This window comes from Lithobates pipiens, unplaced genomic scaffold, assembly GCF_037356315.1.
Source record: "Lithobates pipiens isolate NorthernLeopardFrog02 unplaced genomic scaffold, aLitPip1_a1.2 Scaffold_30, whole genome shotgun sequence".
In the NCBI taxonomy this organism is placed as follows: domain Eukaryota; kingdom Metazoa; phylum Chordata; class Amphibia; order Anura; family Ranidae; genus Lithobates; species Lithobates pipiens.
Window position 1 is genome coordinate 51,691,417 of NW_027507791.1, and position 22,556 is coordinate 51,713,972.

General features: G+C 43.9%; 1 protein-coding gene and 1 pseudogene across 4 annotated transcripts in view; both read right to left on the minus strand.

Moving 5' to 3' along the window:
* ADAMTSL4 (ADAMTS like 4) overlaps positions 1 to 22,556 on the minus strand; it is a 341,665-nt gene that overhangs the window by 82,353 nt on the left and 236,756 nt on the right. The gene's annotated exons all lie outside the window — the stretch shown is intronic.
* LOC143950451 (U2 spliceosomal RNA) lies at positions 3,910 to 4,017 on the minus strand (annotated as a pseudogene).

Sequence of the window (22,556 nt, forward strand, 5' to 3'; positions counted from 1 at the left end):
GTAGCCAGGTTAGAGTTACAGAGGAGGTCTAGTGCTAGAATTATTGCTCTTGCTCTGACGATCGCGGCAATACCTCACGTGTCTGATTTGAACAGCATTTACATATGCGGGCGCGACTTCCGTATGCGTTTTATTTACTTTCTTAGTTATTTTATTTAATTTAAAATTAATAAATTGTTTTAAAAAAAAATTAATTTGATCACTATTTTTGCTGTCGCAAGGAATGTAAACATCCCTTGTGACAGTAATAGGTGGTGACAGGTACTCTTTATGGAGGGATCGGAGGTCATCCTTTGTGACAGTAATAGGTGGTGACAGGTACTCTTTATGGAGGGATCGGGGGTCTTAGATGTTTACATTCCTTGCGACAGCAATAAAAGTGATCAAATTTATAATTTTTTTTTAAAACAATTTATTAATTTTAAATTAAATAAAATAACTAAGAAAAAAAAAAAGTAAAGCGCCCCCCCCCCCCCGTCGCCACAAGCTCGCAAGGGATCGGGGGTCTGAAAACCACTGATCCCTCCTTTACACTTCAAAGTATTCAGATCGCCGTCTTCGGCGATTCTGAATACTGTATATATTTTTAAATCCGGCGCCATTGGCAGCCGAGTAAACCGGCGCTTCTGTGTTTACAATTAGAAGACTGGAATGAAGCCACTTACGGCTCCATTCCCGTCCCTCCCTAGCCGCTAGAAGCGGCGGATCGTGCATCGGTGCTCCCGATTGAACGGGAGCCCCAGTAAGAGTGGCGGGAGGGGGGGACGTCCCCTCCCACTCCTCCGGCATAACAGCCGAGGCTTTTAGCCGCATCGGTTGTTATGGCTGGAAAGCCAATCGCCCACTCTGAAAAACAGTACCGGGATGATGCCTGCAGGAGCGGGCATCATCCCGTTATAACCCCCGGAAGCCGAGTACGCACATCTGCGTACGCTCGGTGGCAAGGGGATAAAGTAGGAGCATGACTTCAATTATTTTTTAAAACATCTTCTCCTTGCACAACAGCTTTAGGAGTAATGATGTTCTATAAAATGTCCATTTCTGTCTGGTTCTTGCTAAGAATAACAGAAAAATGCCTGCATTGCATTGGCAGTTTAGTAAATTATTCTGGTTGTTGCTGTTTTAGTATTTAGTTTGCATTTAGGAAAGGTGTATTGAAGTTCTCTGACTCTGTTAGGTTTTTAAGGGTCGTGGTTGTTTTGACAGCCTGGATCACGCAGCACATGCACACTCCACCTCCCAACCCCAATAGCGCTGAACGTGGTGTATGTGGTTGAGTCTCAGTCTTTCCGTCCTGAGGGGACACTTTATATAAGCTTCAATATGTATGCATAAGTGTGCAAACCGAGCCATTACTCTCTCCGGAGAGCCGGCAAGGCTGCTGTTGTGGTTACAGCTGTGCGGTTGCAAGGAGCAGCCTTCCAACATGAGACATACAGGAATTCATGCAGTCACTGGCACCTCCTCTTCTCGCCCCATTCTCCTGTAAACTAAGGCCTGCAAATCCACATAAAGTCTAACAAGTGGTACTAATGAGGGCAATATTTGAATTTAAAGGACCCTTACGTCCAGCCTAATCTTAGACTACCCCTCTCATTCTCTGATGGCCCCTTGAAATGCCATGCGGGTTTTATAGAGGATAAGCACAAGGGGCTTGTATTACCAAAGCAGACTACAGTGAAGGGATGGCACAGAGCCAGGATTCTCACCGCAATGTGTTAACGTGTGTTTGAACGCCATCAACAATCTGACCGCAACAGTATTAGCAAAGAATAAACAATCATGTTATTCTGAGCCCTTGTACACACGGTCTGAGATTCCGACAACCAAATCCGTCGGATTTTGTCCGTTGGATTTTGTCCGACAGATCTTGTCCGAAACTGTTGCATACACACGGTCGGACAAAGTTGTCGGAAAATCTTTCAGAACGTGATGACGTAATTTCGTTACGACGGGACTACGTTCAGGCTAGTAGCCAATAGCTTTGATGTAAGAATTTGATCTGAGCATGCGTGGCACTTTGTCCGATCGGAATTCTCTACACATGATCGGAGTATGTCCGATCGGAGCATTTTGTCGGAAAATATTTCCGGCAAGTTGTAAAAGTTGGTCCGACGGATATTCCGACAGAAACAGTCCGATGCAGCCCACGCACAGTTGGAATATCCGACAAAACGCTCCGATCGGACACATTCCGTCAGAATCTCCGATCGTGTGTACAAGGGCTGAGACAGCAAGGACTATACAACAGATGTGGCCATTGCTGAAGCTGTGAAGGTGCAATCAAGATGGCTGAAAACCCCTAACCCAGAAGATGCTGGCTGGAAGATATTGGTGCTGGTAAGGAAGCTTGCAGGCGTCATACCCTTAGAGAAGAAGCAAAGGGTTGAAGAGTTTAAGGCAGGGTATCTCAACCAAGGTTCCATGGAACCCAAGGCTTCCTCCAGAGGTTGCTAGGGGTTCCTTGAGCAATAAGCAATTTCTGTCTCTCAGATAAGTTCCCACTGACACCATTGATCTTTTTAGCTATCTGTAAGGAGGTAGTTCTTCCCAATGACCACAAGTGTAAGGAGCATTCTTCCAACTGACCATCACACTAATGAATCATGAGTTGTAGGTATTGTCATTTTTAACAGAAGTTCCCTGAGACTGGAAAGTTATTTCAAGGGTTCCTCTGTGTTGAAAACAATATGTAAATTACAGGTGCTGTCCTGGTTTCTTGTTTGCCTTGGGTCTTCCAACAGTGAGATCTCCCAGCCATATTTTCCTATGTTCCTTTCTATCTGGGAATACTGGGTGGAGAACAGGTAAGTATTGAAAGGCTGAGTTCCGCTTTATAGGGTCTTTTTCTTTTTGAAAGCCTGTTGCATGCAAAACACACTCAAAAACTTCACCCGGTGCACACACACATAAAGAGTGACACAAAAAAGTGCAGATGGGTACACGAGCCCTCTAAAATCAGAGGGCCTTGTCCTGAATCCCCCGGGGCGTTAGGCTCCAGACAGGGACAAGGACACTTAAAACTTGGTCTTTCTGGCCGAAACCAGGCAGACCCCTTCTTTGGAAGGCCTGCCGAAACAGACCCACCCAAATACTAGGTGAGGCTCCCCCGAAGGGAGACCCCAACCCTAAGAGAGAGGGTGAACTAAGCCAGAAGGCCATGTCCACCTCCTCCACAGACTTGCAGGACAGGCCCTGGGACCTGTGACCCTACTCATCATAGCAAACGTGCATAGTGACAAAGCAAGACGTGACACACAAGAAAATAAATAAAGTGGGGAAGGGATAGTGAAGAGGAGAGTGAAAGAAGTGGTCATTGTGTGAAACAATGACCAGGCCCTCCGGCCAGGAATAAAAAATTCCTCTGGTCCCAGCCAAGAGGCCGGTTGCTAAAAAAGCGTGCTATGGTGCAGTGACCATGGTGACAAAAATCAACATGACCCTCACTCACGGGGTTATATTTAGGGACCCCTGGACTGCCACTCCAGGGGCACATACTCCAAAGGCTTTCAAGACCGCCCTGACCAATGTTCCAGACCACAGCAGCCCCCACCCCAGGCAGAAAGGCATGAAGATCAGGAAGGTTGGTGAGAGCCCTTTGCCATCAGGCTCCCCCGTACTCCCATCACTCCTACCAAATTACATTCGGGAAGTATTTAGCGCTCCTTCCCACCCAGAAAAGAGGAGCCAGTGTTCCCTCCCGAAAGACTGTCCGGAGCTAGAACTACTCCAATCCAGGCCAGAAGGCCAGGTACTCGACCCTGTGGGTCAGACCAATAGCAGCACCCATCCCCACCAGGGGCAACCTTCCAGACGGCTCAGACTCGATCATGCATCGGCCCCCAGTTTACTGTCGGGCAGCACATGACCCCTACCGAAACCGCCCTTCCAGATGCTAATTACGCCATCGGAGAGTGTTGACCAAACCCTCTCTATAGGGATGGAACAGCGCCTCCGTTTGGCAACTGATAAGAACAGATACTACACTTGATCTTAGCCAAAAGGCCGACACTTTATAAGGTCAGTCCTCTCAAAAGCAATATCAAAATATACAGATGCAGTCTGGTGGGTGGAGTCAGCCTTTGGGCTTCTGCTATGCCTTTGGTTTTCCAATAGTGAGATCTCCCTGTCATTATTCCTGGCACTATTCCTGTCCGGGAGTTTTGGGTGTCCCCACTCTCCCTCTTTATATTCTATCTCCTCCTATTATACTTTCCATAATGTAATGTATATAAAAATTCAGCAGAGAGAATCTCAATATTGGCCACAGAAGGTTTGCAGACCTTCGGGCATCTAGTAATAATTAAAAGTGAATTTTGGGTAGAATGGCCCTTTAACCGATTCCTGACCGGCGCACGCCGATGTACGTCGGCAGAATGGCACAGGCATATTGGTGCACAGGTGCTTCCAATCTTCAATGCCGCCCTGCCATCGCGAGCGCGCCGCCGGCTGCACGCTCGCGTGCCAGTCGGGACCCCCGTGAGTCTGGTCGCGGGTCCCGCGAACTCGATCGCCACGGGCATACCCGCGATCGTCTCACGGGGCGGCTGAATGGAGGAAATGCCGTGTAAACAGCATCTCCCCATTCTGCCTAGCAACTAGTGACGGTGATCTCTGCTCCATGTGATTGGAGCAAAGATCAGTGTTCACTAAATGAAAGCCCAACCCCTCCACAGTTAGTAACACACCCCTAGGAACACTTAACCCCTACACTGCCACCCACTGGTTAACCCCTTCACTGCCAGTGTCATTTACACAGGAATCACTGCATTTATATAGCAGTGATTACCGTATAAATGACAATGGTCCCAAAAATGTGTCAAAAATGTCTGATGTGTCGGCTGCAATGTTGCAGTCACAATAAAAATCGCTGATCGCCGCCATTACTAGTAAAAAAAATAATAATAAAAAAATATTAAAATAAAATGCCATAAAACTATACCTATTTTGTAAACGCTATAATTTTTGCGCAAACCAATCAATAATCGCTTATTGCGATTTTTTTTACCAAAAATATGTAGAAGAATATGTATCGGCCTAAACTGAGGGAAAAAAATGTTTTTTTTAATATATTTTTGGGGGATATTTATTATAACAAAAAGTAAAAAATAATGCGTTCTTTTTTAAATTGTCGACCTCTATTTTTGTTTATAGCGGAAAAAGAAAAACCACAGGGGTGATCAAATACCACCAAAAGAAAGCTCTATTTGTGGGGGAAAAAAAGGATGTCAATTTTGTTTGGGAGCCACGTCGCACGACCGCGCAATTGTCAGTTATTGTCAGTCTTTGACCAGCAAAATGGTCCGGTCTGTAAGTGGTTAAGCTTACCCATAGATGTACAGTAAAAGGGCAGAAGGACATGAAGGCAAGATGGAAATATCTTTCGGCTGGATGGCACATAAATAGATCAGCCGAGCTTTCATGTTTATGACAAAAGAATGGAGAACTCCCCCTGTAGTATTCACATCCCCAGTCTCATATCCTTTGCTGTATTTCCTGTAAACTAAAAGAAAAATCCCCCAAAAAAAGGCAAGAATTATTTACTAAACATGGCAGTAATTCCATCCCTCATCATCCGCCCAAATCTGAAATATCCATCCATCCTCAATGCCTGTTTTGGAAGAACAACTAGTACTAAAAAATTCTGTGATGTACTGAATAAAGAGGGTCACTGTAGTGTCACCAAAGGATGTGTTAAAAGTCAACAACAATCCTTGCTCCCAAATTAGCAGCATGATGGTGACCAGTGACAGATCTCAGCTGATTAATCATGGATGGGGTCTTGCTGGGTGGTCTACACTTTCCCTTTCTTAGCGGGTTTCTCTCTGCAGCTTAATTTGACATCTGAATCCCCCAGTCCCTTTAATTTGTGGAGTCCCACTCTGCTCTCTAGCCTGGCTGGATCTATATTAGCTCCATGTGACAGCTCGGAGGAGACTACAGCATTCACAAGAATAGAAAAGGTCCCAATTTACATTGTGAGGAGGGGACACGGGTTTAATGATGCAGCAACTTCCGATCTGAAAACAATGGGGGGGCTTTAGAAAGACGCCAGATATTGCTCACTTCACTGTGTGCGGGGAATGAGGAATTCAAGGGGAGAGCACAACAGAGGTCATCACAATTCTACCAGGGACTGTCAGAGTTTGTTATGGGGGAGCTCATTATCAACTCATCAGCTGATGTCATCTCTGTCTCCACAGTTTACCAGGCAGTACTCAGTTTAAGCCCCTTGTACACACGGTCGGAGATTTCGACCACCAAATCCGTCGGATTTTGTCCGTCGGATCTTGTCCGAAACAGTTGCATACACACGGTCGGACTAAGTTGTCGAAAAATCCGATCATTCAGAACGTGATGACGTCATTTCGTTACGATGGGACTATGTTCAGGCTAGTAGCCAATAGCTTTGATGTAGAAATTTGATCTGAGCATGCGTGGCACTTTGTCCGATCGGAATTCTCTACACATGATCGGAGTATGTCCGACCGGCCCAGTTGGTCGGAAAATATTTCCAACAAGTTGGAAAATTGGGTCCAACGGATATTCCGACGGAATAAGTCCGATGCAGACCACACACAGTCGGATTATCCGACAACACGGTCCGATAGGACACATTCCGATGGCTTCTCCGACCGTGTGTACAAGGGCTTAGATATTGTGTGCCAATTACCATCTCAGTAGACAAATAAATACAATCGGGGGGTATTTAATAAAGTGATATGGACACTTTTTGAGATATGGCCCTTTTAACGTGGCCCATGAAAAATTTAAAAAAAGCTGTGCACCAGTTTTGGTACCGGTACCACCAGATTCTTGCCACTTTTATAACCTGCTGCTAGAGCTACAACAAGTTCTAGGTGAGGGTGCAGGCGTTAACTAGATCATAATAAACATTATTGAACTGATTACAAAATTATATTACAAATATTTATTTAGTTCAGTTTTTTTTCCCCTCTCTCAAGTCTGCACGTGTATCTTTATTTATTGTGTTTATGATAATATTTTGTTACTATGTCATTTTATATTTTTGATGTAGATCTTTTTAAAATATCCATACATCCCCTGAAGAAGCAAATATTTCTGCGAAACATGTTGGGATAATGTGTGTTTAATGAGAACAACCACTGCATTGCACTGTCCACCGTTTGTTTTGATATCTCATTAATGTAATTGTTAATGACTTTGAACTAAATAAATATTTGTAATATAATTTTGTAATCAGTTCAATAATGTTTATTATGATCTAGTTAACGCATGCACCGTCAAAATCCCTATTTCCCTTCCTAGTTTTTGAATTACGCTTCAATTTTCAGGGATGTGGTGCCTTACTTATTGGGTGTTTGCGATGTTGAACCACTAAAATGTTTTAAGTTCTAGATGAATTACCACCAGTTTGCAGATAAGCAAAGTGACAATAATTAAAATCAACGATGAGCTAGTGTACAGAGAGACAAAAGTGCTTATTGAGCATATGTCCTTGGAAACTGTCCTGCACCGGACTTGTAGTTGCTAAGGTGTAAGCTGCCGCCTGTTTCCCAGCAACCGGTGGCTTATCTCCTGTCCTAATTAGCTCCCGGAAAACCGGTGGCTTATTTCCTGCCCTAATTAGCTCCCGGAAAACCGGTGGCTTATCTCCTGCCCTAATTAGCTCCCGGAAAACCGGTGGCTTATCTCCTGCCCTTATTAGCTCCCGGAAAACCGGTGGCTTATCTCCTGCCCTAATTAGCTCCCGGGTGGTAGATTTCTTGACCGACGACTGAAAGTAAACAGAGGGACTGAGAGTCTGGAGATAAGAGCTAGGAAGCTGTTCTCCACAGGCTTCATGGTTTTTAGGACACTGGTGGCCACTGGCTTTCTAGCAACCGTTGACTTATCTCCAATCCTAATTAGCTCCAGGATAGGAGATTCAATGGCCAACAACTGAAAGTAAAAAAGGGGTGGGGATTCTGGTGACAACAACTGGGAAGTTGTCCTTCACAGGGTCCATGGTTGCTAGGACACTGGCGGCCACTGGCTTCCTAGCAACCGACGACTCATCTCCCACCCTAATTAGCTCCCAGACAGGAGATTCCCTGGTCAACAACTGAAAGTAATAAAAAAGGGGTGGGCATTCTAATGAGAACAGCTGCGAAGCTGTCCTGCACAGGGTTCATGGTTGCTAGGACACTGGCGGCCACTGGCTTCGTAGCAACCGATGACTCATCTCCCACCCTAATTAGCTCCCAGACAGGAGATTCCCTGGTCAACAACTGAAAGTAAAAGAAGGGGTGAGGATTCTAATGACAACAGCTGAGAAGCTGTCCTGCACAGGGTTCATGGTTTCTAGGACACTGGCGGCCATTGGCTTCCTAGCAACCGATGACTCATCTCCCACCCTACTTAGCTCCCAGACAGGAGATTCCCTGGCCAACAACTGAAAGTAAAAAAAGGGGTGGGGATTCTAATGGAAACAGCTGAGAAGCTGTCCTGCACAAGGTTCATGGTTGCTAGGACACTGGTGGCCACTAGCGTCAAAGCACCCAATGGCTCATCTCCCACCCTTATAAGCTCACGGACAGGAGATTCCCTGGCCAACAACTGAAAGTGAAAAAAGGGGTGGTGACAACAGCTGGGAATCTGTCCTGCATAGAGTTCATAGTTGTTAGGACACTGGCTTTCTAGCAATCAATTACTCATCTCCCTCCTAATTAGCTCCCAGACAGGAGATTCCCTGGCCAACAACTGAAAGTAAAAATAAGAGGCGGGGATTCTGGTGACAACAGCTGGGAAGCTGTCCTGCACAGGGTACATGGTTTCTAGGACACAGGCGGCCACTAGCTTCCTAGCAACCGGTAACTGCTCCCCGGCCTTATTAAATTGTCAGATGACAACCGGAAGCAAACCATAGGGAGGGAATGCTGGTGACAATATTGTCCAAATATGGCCATGGGCACCAACATTTTTGCCCCTCTGTTTACTTTCAGCTGGTCCCACCCACTGCAGAGAACTAGAGGAGGGGGTGGATTCAAGACCAGTCACTCTGGGTAAGTAGACGGAGTAGCAGTGACCAGTATTTATTAGAGAAAGCTCCTGCACAGAGGTAAAGTTTCATGCTGGATTACTGCAAAGATCTGGAAGAAATACGCAAAGCACACCAAGATTCAATAAAAATACACATGAAGAATGTATTTAAAGAATATCATTTCAGCTATAAAAGGGTTAAGATTGTCAGTATGAGTACAGTACATGACACATACTCTTTATAGAGTTGAGTATTGGCGTGATACAACATTAGTCTATAAAATGTAACCCAGGCCTCTCTATATCTTCACCTGCTTCAAAGTTATGCAGTCCGCTAATTGATTAAGGAAACCTAAGCAGGCCATAAAGTATTCCCAGAGGGCTGATAAGGTCATGGAGATGGGAAAAGTAGCAGCCAGCCTCCCCCAACCTGTATAACAACTATCTGAGGCAGCAAACGACCCAGCTAATAAAATAGGAGCTGCACGTTGCATGCCATATGTCAAGTCGTAATTGACCACAGCTGAATCCAACGCAACGTCTAGTGACAGCAAAGCAGGGGATTCTGGGAGGTGATCCGATAAGTCAAGGGGTCACGCCAGTAACACACACAGAGAGCTGAAGTCAGCCCATTGCCAGGCAGACTGGGGAGCGATGACAGCCTGGCATTTACTAACAGGCTGATTTTAGCGGGAAGCTATTACTACAGTGTTGCTAAGTTTACATGTGGGTGTAAATTCTTCTTATGTAACAGGTTAAGAAATGGCCCCTATAAATTAAAAAAAAAAAGACCCTTATTCCTAGTTAACGCTATACAATCTCCACATTCTCATATAGGGTGTCCCAAAAGTCTAGATCTATAGCATCCACCTGCACATGGCTTGCTGAGGAGCAATCGGAGAAGAGGAAGAGCATACGGAACCAGCGGGGTAGTCCAGAAGAATAAGTTAGGGCAGGGGTAGGGAACCTATGGCTCTCGAGCCAGATGTGGCTCTCCCCTCTCAATTCTCAATCTGCGGATTGCGTAGTGTGCCGATCCGTGGATTGAGCCCATAGGAAAGGCCGCAGCTTCGGCCTAGCTCCGGAGCTGCGGCCATCTTGGTACACCCGGCGGTGGCCTAGGTGAGCGGCGCGCTGACGTCACCATCGTCCGCCTCAACTGCTCGTGGATCTGCCTGCCTGTGTAGTGGTAAGCAAGCAGACAATCGTAGGGAAGATGTGGATATTACAGTGGGGGAGATGACGTGGATATTACAGTTATAATTGAAATTAGTTGATTACTCGATTAATAAAAAATAAATTAGTTTTAAACATATTGTATGGCTCTCGCGGAATTACATTTTAAAATTTGTGGCGTTCATGGCTCTCTTTTTATTAGGTAACATTGCTTTGTTGGAGCAACATAAAATGTAGTTTCAGCAATATGGTGCCCCCGCCACAATCTACTATTACTGTGAGAATTTTTTTTAAATAAGTGTATTTAAACAGGGGTATCAGAAGGTAAGGTCCAGTCAGTCAAATGGCCCCCTAACACCACTCAAATTTTTGGGGATGGAGGTCATCTTAAATCTGTGAGTTCGAAAATCTGGCACCAACTTGATTGATGATAAAATGGTTCAAGATTTATTAAGTATCCTTCAAGACATAAAAGTATCCATTATATAGAGTTGACGAATTTCCACCCCCACTTTGTGCCTTAGTCATAATTATGATTTATTTATAATGTCTTTAGGTCTTGATAGATGCTTAATGAGGCTTCAACCGCTTTATCATCAATCAAGTCTGTGCCGGATTTTCTAACTCTTTCATGTTTGTCTACAGCAAGGGTCTCCAAACTGCAGCCTGTGGGCCAGATATGGCCCTTTGCTTGTCTTTATTTGGCCCTTAAGGCACTATTCCTCCTACTGACACCAACATGGGGGTACTATTTCTCCCACTGATACCAGAGATGGGAAACTGATTCTCCCACTGGCACCAAGGACGGGGTACTATTCTACACCAAAGATGTAATTTTTTTTTTTTACTCCCATTGACCACCAAGCCTATGGCAATGTTTACTCCCACCAATTGATAGATGCTTAATGAGGCTTCAACTGTTTTATCATCAATCAAGTATGTGCCAGATTTTCTAAGCCCTTGTACACACGGTCGGACATTCTGACAACCAAATCCGTTGGATTTTGACCGAAACTGTTGCATACACACGGTCGGACAAAGTTGTCAGAAAATCCGATCGTTCAGAACGTGATGACGTAATTTCGTTACGATGGGACTACGTTCAGGCTAGTAGCCAATAGCTTTGGTCTAGGAATTTGATCTGAGCATGCGTGGCACTTTGTCCGATCGGAATTCTCTACACACAATCGGACAAAGTCCGATCGGATCATGTTGACGGAAAATTTTATAGCCCAGCTGGAAAACTTGGTCTGTCGGATACTCCGACAGAAACAGTCCGATGGAGCCCACACACAGTCGGATTATCCGACAACACGGTCCTATCGGACATTGTCCATCGGAATATCCCACTGTGAGTACAAGGGCTAACTCTTTGATGTTTATCTACAGCAAGGGTCTCCAAACTGCAGCCTGTGGGCCAGATATGGCCCTTTGCTTGCCTTTATCTGGCCCTCAAGGCACTATTCCTCCTACTGACACCAACATGGGGGTACTATTTCTCCCACTGATACCAGAGATGGGGAACTGATTCTCCCACTGACACCAAGAATTGGGTACTATTCTACACCAAAGAGGTCTTTTTTTTTTTTTTTTTACTCCCATTGACCACCAAGCCTATGGCATTGTCTACTCCCACCAATGCCAGGGCCACAATCCAGCCACCTTAAAGTCTGAAAGACCGTAAACTGGCCCTTTGTTCAGAAAGTTTATGGACCCCTGGTCTCCCTGGTACAGTATATATCCTAGCATAGTCTATTGCACCTGCCCCAGTGGACATTACATTTAGGGGTTGCAGCACCACAAGTTTTCTTTTCGTTGATCAAGTCTACAAGAATTGGTCCAGCACAATTTAGTTTTTTTAATTTTGATATCTGTGTCTCATTGAGGAGATTTCTCTTCACTTCCTGTCCCATAGAGTTAACAGGGAGTAGGAAAGAATCTTAAACTGGCTGTAGAGGATTATTCCTTTTTTTTTTTCAGCCAGCAGGATAGCGGGCGAGGGGAAATCCAACATTTTACAATTTCCACCAGAACAGGAAGTTAGAGGAAATCTTCACCGATGAGGACACCTGTTCTGGTGGCAACTGTTAAGGGTGGGATTTCTCCTCACAATTAAGGGATTTTCTCTCATTTCTTGTGCATGGGGATACAAACAGCCCTTTATGTCTTCTACCTGTACAGTATATATATATATATATATATATATATATATATATATATATATATATATATATATATATATATATATATATATATATATATATATATATATATATATTTATATAGCATCAGTCTGGGTGGTTGTGTGTGTTCACTATCCCATGTTGAAATGCACAAGCTGGAAGTAGCAATGAAAATGGAATTGTAGGGTAAGGCCTAGTCTAGACTGCAATGACAACACAATGCATCACAATGCAAAGGGATTGCTTTGCTATGTCCTTGTGTGTACTAAGCCATTTGCTTAAATACAATCTTTTTGTCTAACCATCTGGGTGGATCTTTTTATTTAACCCCCATACACAGAAGCTCAGCCCCACAGTCCATATCCTTTAATCCTCTCTCATTGTTTTTAAATTTAAAATGTAAAAAAATAAATTCCCTCATCATTTCCACTTTGCTTCTGTTCTGGGTATATCATATACATGACAGATCCTTTAAATTAGAGCTATTAATCGTATCCTTATATAAGAAAAGTTGACTGAAGTTTGTTTTTTTACCTAGTTCTCCAATGCACAGCAGGTAGAGTAATCATGACACATCTACACACCTCATCTAAAAATAGTCTTGAATTCTGCAGGTTTTAACATGTGCGTTATTCAAGAAATATTAATAATAAAATACTTTCCATTACATCCCATTAAACACAGCTGTCATTTTAAGCCTTGACATCCACAGAATTTCCTACTCGTAATAATTAGATTTTTAGCATACTTTAAGATCTCCTGGGCTGCTAAGAATATATATTATACAATGGCGCTGTGTGCCAGGGGAAACTGCTCATTTTGTTTCCCCTTGTGCCCCAAGGGTCCTCAAGGGGTCTGTTTTGAGGTTATGACTTTAGTAGATCTTGATGGGTATCCAGTGGGTAGAGAGGTGGTGAAGCACTTTGTTGGCAATGTTTTCCTAGTGCCTCCAAACTACTACAGCCTTTAGCTAGTTTCCAGCCTTTAACTGGTTTCCAGCATTGTTGATATTACAGCGCAGGGTCCTATAACGTTAAAGGTAAACTGTATACAAGTGTAGGCAGGTGAAGTCTGTACTCCTGTCATGGCTGGGCCAAGCCCTTCCTTCTCTGAGCTGGCCACTCAGCTGTCGGCTAATTGCCAACTTCTATTTCTCCACGGTTACTCAGCTGTTGATGATATCCTGCTCGTCAGTCCTGCCTACTTAAGCCATCCAGCCCAGTGGATCTCTGCCTTCGCCTTAGTCAACATCACAGAGATGCCTTCCTGCATTCCTGTTAAAATACATGCTTGGCTGACATCCCTTCTGGCTCCAGATCCTGCTTGCTGTTTTACTATGCTCACTCTAACTACGGTTCCTGAACTCTGGCTATGTTTTGAATACGTTTTTTCTATTTACTTTTATTATTAAACAAGTGTGATTTAACTGTACTACTGTCTCGGTTTGATTTCATGGTTTCTGACAACTCCCCATTGTAGGTGGTGCTCCATCTAAGCAGCAATGCAGAAGGGGAAGGAAGTTGTGAGTAACTTGATTTCCTGCAGTCACCAGGGGAATAGCTGTCCAATTGGACACTGATGCCCCTCGTGACCTCTGCAATCATCTTTGGTGAGGGCAGAACCTATTTAAGGCCCTGGCTCCCTGATTTGCCACACCTTATGCGAGTGGCTAGTGTAGGGACAATTTACATGTCTGGCAGAGACAGTGCTGGCCTCCGGAAAAGGGTCCAGAGGAGTAGGGAAAATGCATGGACTATGCAGGATGCTCAGCATCCTCAGGATGCCTCCCATTTGGGAGGCTGACCCACGCCGCAAAAGCTGTTGGCATCTTTTCAAATTCACTGTCTTTTGCTACTGTTTGTAAGTGGTTCCGGATGGCTTTGCTCACTCGCCTGGCCCGATTGTATGTTTTTTGGAACTCTCTCTCAATATGCTGTTCTCTCCTACCTCGGCCTCTGAGTGTATTCTTGCCTCCAGTGCACCAGGCCAATTATGTGGCATCATCATAATGCATCAAATCTTGCAGATACAGGTCAGTCTGTTCAGCTAACTAGGCAACACAGTGATTAAGTGGATAGCACTTCTACCTTGTAGCACTGGGGTTCCTAGTTCAAATTTCAGTCAGGACACTATCGGCATGGGGTTTGCATGTTCTCACAGTGCTTTATTCAAGGTACTCCAGCTTCAGCCCACACTCCAAAAGATTTGCTGGTTTGTAATTGGCTTTTGCCACAATTAGACCTATGGAAGTGAGATAGGGACCTTGGACTGAGCGCTCCTCAAGGTAAGAGACTGATGCGAGAGGTAGCGGGATTGTTGCCCGCATTCTCCACCAAAAAAAAAAAAAAAAAGGTAAGAGACTGATGTAAATTGTGGGTACTGTATGAACACCAATAATAATATTAATAATAATAATAATGTTCACATCAAACAACAGACTGAAGAAAAATGTGATCTGTTGGTACCTGTCAGGATCACTCAAGTGCTCCTGCTCCTCATTCCAGCATCTGGGTTTTGGCTATTGCATTTTCCCTATATGTGTACACCTGCAAGGTGATTGATGTGGTCAGTCACCTGTTAAAAGCAAGCCAAACGCTGTCTGTTGCTTGTGATAGAAAGTGATACGTGTGTTGTCCCTGATCAAGCTCCCTGTCTGTCTGCCCTGCTTTGCTAGTTTGGTTTTCACTGTGTATGACTTTGGATCGGATATTGGACTATTACCTGAACTCAGCCTGCCTTTTACCTGCAATATCATAGAACCATGCTGTCTGCTAACTGAGTATCTGTGTGCTTTGCTCAGTTTACATCTGCCCTGGTGTGGTGGCCATGCACTATAGCATTGTGTATAAGTCCTGGGGGCAACCAAATATCGGTAGGCCTGCTTGCCTTAAGGGAAAGAGGGCTGCTATAGGTGAAGAACACAGTAGCCAGCTATAGTGTCTGACCACCTGTGTTGGGGTAGACGTGACAGTACCAGATGAGTTTTGAATATTTCAGTAACTGATGATTTGTGCATTCACCAGTCTCTAGTGTTTACGCAGAATGGGGGGAAAAGCAAAAAAAACATCCAATGGGCAGCAGATCTGTAGATTGAAATGCCTTTTCAATTAAATAGGTCAGAGATGATGGGTCAAACTGGTTCAAACAGGTACAGTAACTCAAAAAATTACTATTTTCAACTGTAGTGAGCAGAAAAGCATCTCGGAAAGTGCAAAATTCAGGACCTTGAGGGGGATGGGCAACAATAGTAGATGACTATGCCGGGTTCCACTCATGTCAGTAGAAAGCTGAAGTTGGAGTGGACAAAGGCTCACAAAACGTGGACAGTAGTAGACTGGAATAATGTAGCCTGGTCTGATGAATCTTAAAGAGGCGTTCCGCTTAAAAAAAAAAAAAAAAGTCAGCAGCTACAAATACTGCAGTTGCTGATTTTTAATAATCGGTCCCGCTTGTCCCCCCCTTCACCTTTTCAGCACCTGCATTTTAACTGTGGGCACCCGGCTGTGCATGTGCGAGACGCGCAATCATCTGGGACCTGTCACATGTCCCAGATGATTGACAAGAGGGAGGTGAGAGAGGAGATCTCCCTTCCTGCGCCGAGGGAAGTGACGTCAGGAGCCCAGGCGCCGAAGGAGGCAGAATAAGAGGGACCCCCTAGCAACAGGCATTTAGACACGGGTAAAAAAAAAAAAATTCTCCAAATGTTTTTTTTTTTTTTTTTTAAGCACAGTAATAATTTTTTTTTTTTGGGGTGGAACTCCACTTTAAATTCCAGCACACAGATGGTAGGGCAGTCAATGGATCTAAATCCAACTGAATACCTTTGGGATGGGGAAGAGCAGGAGATCGGCAACCAACAAATCTGCAGACAACTTGGGATAAAATCATATCAACGTGGAACACAAGGTCAAAGGAATGTATACACAATGTGGAATCCAAGTCACAAAGAATTTAGCTTACAATAAAACTTTTTTCGGAGCATAGGGAACCATTATCTAGTATACTGCTCCTAAAAAACTATTTGTTGTGCATAGGTGCGCACAGGCCATTGTATTAAGGTGTGCACCCCAAAGCTCAAACACACATGCTTTTACCCACAGTCTCTTTTGCACTGGACAGTGAATAAATGTAATTGCTCTGTGCTGATCGGCTTCCTGTTCATTCACAAACTGAAACATTGTAAACAGTTTATTATGCTTCCGGTATGAATGGACACAGGAATGATCGGTACCGATCCCTCTTTGTGTTTACTCAGGAAATTAAGGGGTCTGTAAAACTGTGAACTATACTTCAGTTATAAATGAACACAGTGAGTGAGTGTGTCGGTAAACGACATATTGTATAGCCCCCTCCCCCGCTCTCCATCTTGAAATATCAGTTGGCGGGAGAGGAAAGGAAAGGAGGGAAGCCAGCAGCACTGCAGTGAGGCGGGTGGGGGGGGGGGGTGTAACAAGGTGGAAAGCCTGGGTAGTAAGGGAAATCTGCGCATACTGATGCATACATTCTGCCACCTACCTGGAAATCTGCTTCAACTCCAACAAAATTTAGTATTAGCGAAAAATAGTTCCTTTAACCGCTTGCCAACCCCCTGCGCGCCGATTTACATCGGCAGAATGGCACAGGCAGGCAAAGGGGCGTACCAGCACAAATCATTTTGAATTTGCCACCTAGTGGGCACGAGTGTGCCCACCCAAACTCAATGTTTTCCGGCGGCCCATGATTGAGGAGAGGCAGAACGGGGAGATGCCTTTGTAAACAAGGTATTTCCCCCGTCCTGCCTAGTGATATGACAGAGACAACACTTAACCCCTTGATCACCCCCTCGTGTTTAACCCTTTCCCTGCCAGTGTCATTTATACAGTACTCAGTGGTTGTAGCTCTGATCACTGTAAAAATGTCAACGGTCCCAAAAGAGTGTTAACAGTGTAAAATCTGTCCGCCATAATGCCGCAGTCCCGATAAAAATTGCAGATCGCCTCATTAGTAGTAGAAAAAATAATAATAATAAAAATGCCATAAATCTATCCCCTATTTTGTAGACGCTATAACTTTTGTGCAAACCAAGCAACATACACGTATTGCATTTTTTTTACCAAAAATATGTAGAAGAATATGTATCAGCCTAAACTGTGGAAGAAATTAGTTTTTTTGCATATTTTTTTGGGGATATTTATTATAGCAAAAAGTTAAAAATATTGCGTTTTTTTTCCCAAAATTGTTGCTCTTCTTTTGGTTATAGCTCAAAAAATAAAAACCGGAGAGGTGATCAAAGACCACCAAAAGAAAGCTCTATTTGTGGGGAAAAAAGGACGTAAATTTTGTTTGGGTGCAACATCGTACGACCGCGCAATTGTCAGCTAAAGCGACGCAGCGCCAAATCGCAAAATATGCTCTGGTCGGGAAGGGGGTGAATCCTTTCCGGGGCTGAAGTGGTTAAAGGTCTACTTTTTTTTTTCCCTCTCAGATACAGTATATCTGTTCCACATCCCTGCCAATAATGCCGTACATAATACCACACCGTAAAAGGGCACCGTTTTGTACATGGAGCCAGATTAAATTAAAGATTATCCAGATCCTAACAACAAACGGCCTTGTTAAATTTGGGGTAGCCGTGATTTACACTGACCCAAATTTTCATGATATCACTAGATCTGAGAGTGTTAATCTGATCGGCACGCTGTGTTCTGAGCAGGATTAAGGTGAACTGCGGCCTGATTCCGAGTGATTGAGGTTACAAAGTCTCCAGGAATGAAAATCTGCCGGAGAATTTCAATGGACATGTGATCTGGATGAAAGAGGTAAAGTAGCAACATTTAGGAGCAGCAAACAATAAGCTTTGTTAATGGATAGCACTGGTCCATGTGATGTGACGGTACGCTGGAAGAAGGGACAGATAATACAGGAAAGGCCTGTATGATCTCAGGATTGTAGGCCACTATCCAGGAAAATAGACATATCCAACAGTGGAAGCTGGAGGTAGGCCATTTAACCGAGAGCCAACTTCTATAACACAGCATGAATGATGACTTTCTAGATCGCTGGTAAACAGTTGTAGAATACTTATGAAGGCTGGGTTCACCCCTATACGCCTGCCTTTTCCTTCATTTTTGAGTGTTTTTGACGCGTTTTAGTGGGTTTTCAACTAATCAACAGTTTTTGTTTGGCCAATAAAAGTCAAATAAAGTAGAAGCAAAGTGCACATGTGTGAACGGCCCCAAGAATAACAATTCTCTTATCATGCATTAACGCACAATGAGGAATGTGCGTTAAATCACACAGGCTATACTGTCATTATAAGAAAACCTGTCAGAGGTTTCCATTGTTGAATTAACCATCTGAAATTTCTAGCTTTCTGGTTACCAACTTAATCTAACCTTTTGTCTTCAACAAATCATTTAAAACAGTGGTGGTCAACTTACCTAAATATGGGGAACCTCAATTGCAGCCCCTGACACCAGAAAAGGGCCACACATCATATTAAACTAATGTAATAGTACAGGAAGCTGTTAGAGATTGTTGGCATGCAAAAGAACTAATCAGAACCTACTGGCATGACACAAGAGATGGCCATAGACTGCAGACATGCTACAGGAAATGGTCAGAGACTGTTGACATGCTAAAAGTGATGGTCAATGACTGTAGACATGCTAGAAGAGATGGTCAGTGACTTAAGACATGCTAGAAGAGATGGTCAATGACAGTAGACATGCTAGAAGAGATGGTCAATGACTTAAGACATGCTAGAAGAGATGGTCAACGACTGTAGACATGCTAGAAGAGATGGTCAATGACTTAAGACATGCTAGAAGAGATGGTCAATGACTGTAGACATGCTAGAAGAGATGGTCAAGGACTTAAGACATGATAGAAGAGATGGTCAACGCCTGTAGACATGCTAGAAGAGATGGTCAAGGACTTAAGACATGATAGAAGAGATGGTCAACGCCTGTAGACATGCTAGAAGAGATGGTCAACGACTGTAGACATGCTAGAAGAGATGGTCAAGGACTGTAGACATGCTAGAAGAGATGGTCAATGACTTAAGACATGCTAGAAGAGATGGTAAATGACTGTAGACATGCTACAAGAGATGGTCAATGACTGTAGATATGCTAGAAGAGATGGTCAGTGACTTTAGACATGCTAGAAGAGATGGCCAATGACTGTAGACATGCTAGAAGAGATGGTCATTGACTTAAGACATGCTAGAAGAGATGGTCAATGACTGTAGACATGCTAGAAGAGATGGTCAATGATTTAAGACATGCTAGAAGAGATGGGCAACGACTGTAGACATGCTAGAAGAGATGGTCAATGACTGTAGACATGCTACAAGAAAGTGCAGACATGCTACAGAAGATGGCTAAAGACTGAGGACATGGTATAAGAGATGGTCAGAGACTGTAGCCATGCTACAGAAGATGGGGCTATGGGGCAGGAAGTGAAGAGAAACCTCCGCAATGGGACACAGATGGAGGAACAAATTCTCACAGGGGTTGTAACCCTTCTTTGCTCTATTCAATATGTAAAAAAAAGTTTTCCCTATATTTCTACTGTAGGTCTATAAATATGCAACAAGAGATGGCCAGAGACTGTTGAAATGCTACAAGAGACGGTCTATGTAGACACACTACAGAAATTATTGCAACCTGGGTATATGCTTTAGGAGACATATACCCTTCATTGTATTGCTGTATGTGGAGGTGAGCGGTCACAAACAAACGTTTGTTGATAAGAGCTGCTGTTCTATGTTTTCTTTTTCATCTGTGCAAGAATAATCCTATCCTTAACAGGGTTTCCTTTTCCCGACCCCAGTGTGTCCTCAGGATCTCCCTGCCCTCCTTTTAAGCTATCCCTCCTGGTGTGGAGGAGGGGGGTTTTTGGGCCAGTGGTGGTTCCCCTCCTGGGTGTGACATCCGTGAACATCTACATACATCTGTGCAACCGGGGGTCTCCAGGGTGGGAACTTAAAGGAACTTTGCATGTTTTTAAAGTTACAATTATTGGAATGTTGACTACACTGCTTTAAAATCTAAATGTGGCCTCTTTTCGCATATACCCCTGAAGAAGAAGGCAACTTAGCACTCTGAAGCGCGTTGGGCTCAAGAGACTATAAACTGTATGTAGATTTTTATATATATAGCAGCGTATAGATTTATAGATATGCTCAAACATTCCTTGTTTTTATACATGAATATTGCTTTTGTTTATATATTTTCTAAATAAATGTTTTTGAAATTATGAATACACCTTACTAAAATCATTTGAAATAATACAGTGCCTTAAAAGTCCACCAGAGACATAAGCATTTTTGTAATATGAATATGTCTTCTAGTTAGAAAGATTCAGAAAATACTACAACTGTTGGATGTGGATAAGCATAAAAGCCAAGCAACTAGAGTATTCAAGTCATTAATGATAATTAATATTGATCCTTTCAACTGGGTTCCCCAAGGATGACATGCTCATTTTTGTCCAGGGGGAACTGAAAAAAGAGGTTATACTTACCTTATTCCTTTCTTCCGCAGGGTTACTGCCAGCTGCTTGATGGGTTCCTCATCAACACTTCCCTTTGCAACTCCATCAGTTGCAGACACTTGGGCATTATCACGTACAATGCAGGATCAGCAGTCCTGCATTGTTAGGAAGCCAAGGGGCCCACAACTGGGAGCACATCATAGAGCAGACAAGGGCGCCAGCTGCTGGGAGAGCAAGTGATAAGATAAATAACAGAGGTCTATTGTTCCTCCTAGACCAGAAGTCTCCAAACTTTTTAAACAATGGGCCAGTTTACGATCCTTCGCGGGGGGGGGGGGGGGGGGACTGTGGCCATTGGGTGTACAAAATCTCCCAGCATCAGTGGAAGTAAACAGTCCCCCATCACTGGTGCCATTGGGCCCAATTGTTGGTGTCATTGGGAGGAACTGTGCCCCATCATTGATATCATTGGTAGGAATTGTGCCCCAATTGTTGGTGTCATTGGGAGGAATTGTGCCTTTCATTGGTGTCAGTGAATAAAATAGCATCCCAGGGGCTGAATAAAAGCAAGCATTGGGCAAACTAGGCCACCAGTTTTCCTACTCTCCTTTCTCTGCAGCAAGCAACTAAGTCTCAGCATCAGCAGGCAGCCACCGTTCCGTTCACACATAGTGTCAGAGGTGCAGCGGCGGTGGAGGACTGTGTCTGTGTCCAGACTCTCGAATGAATGGAAGCAAGCAAACATTCATTGATGGTCGCTAGTAGGCTGCATTTGATGGGTGCTGGTCGGCTGCATTTGATGGGTGCTGGTCGGCTGCATTTGATGGGCGCTGGTGAGGATGCATTTTATGGGCGCTTCATTAAAAAGGAGAAGTATACATGGGCAGGGCAGAGGGGGTGGAGCCAAGGGGGTCAGTAAAATTAGGTTTTTCGCTTAGGGTGTCAAAAAACCTTGCACCAACCCTGGCTGCACCAAGCCACGGGCCGCAGTTTGGAGACCGCTGCCCTAGACCAACACAAGCATTTATTCTTATATTCTCCTCCTGGAGGGCTACTGCCCTTATGTTACCACACAGGAGGCCCCACAGTGAAAACACCAAGCTTTTCAAATTACTATTGCTCTCTGCACTGCCCTACTAGGTGAATTCACATGTGTTTCTATAATATTATAAAACAAAACACATGGGCTGAATTTAGGAAGAATGTTCTCCACATTTTAATTATCTTTTTGAGCTTCCAGAGCTGACCACAACAGAGACAGCAGAAGACGGTGAGTAAGGTTAGTCATCCTTATATCACCTATGTGCAACTAACAAGGCTAATGACATCCACCCGATAGGAGAAGAGGCAACTACTGCCAGGTGTCTCTACTGTCTTTCCAGCTTCCTATAGTGTGCAGTTTAGGGATGTTGGACATAAAGGAGACATTTTACATCATTCATTATTTTCAGGTTAATTCAATAAAATGAATCAAGGAACAAATCAATGGTTTGTAGGTACATATTCACATGTGTTATGCATTGCAATGGGGTGCTCATATGTTCAATGAGATATCATCTCTAGTATTGTTGGAATAGCACATTTTTTGTCATGGTATATGTCTTTGTAGCTTAAATGTTTGGGAAACAATTAATAATTTGTACATGTTTTACCTGCCCTTAATTCCCTATTCGGACCATCTGAAATCCATGTGCAAGCTCTGATTAGTTTTCAAGC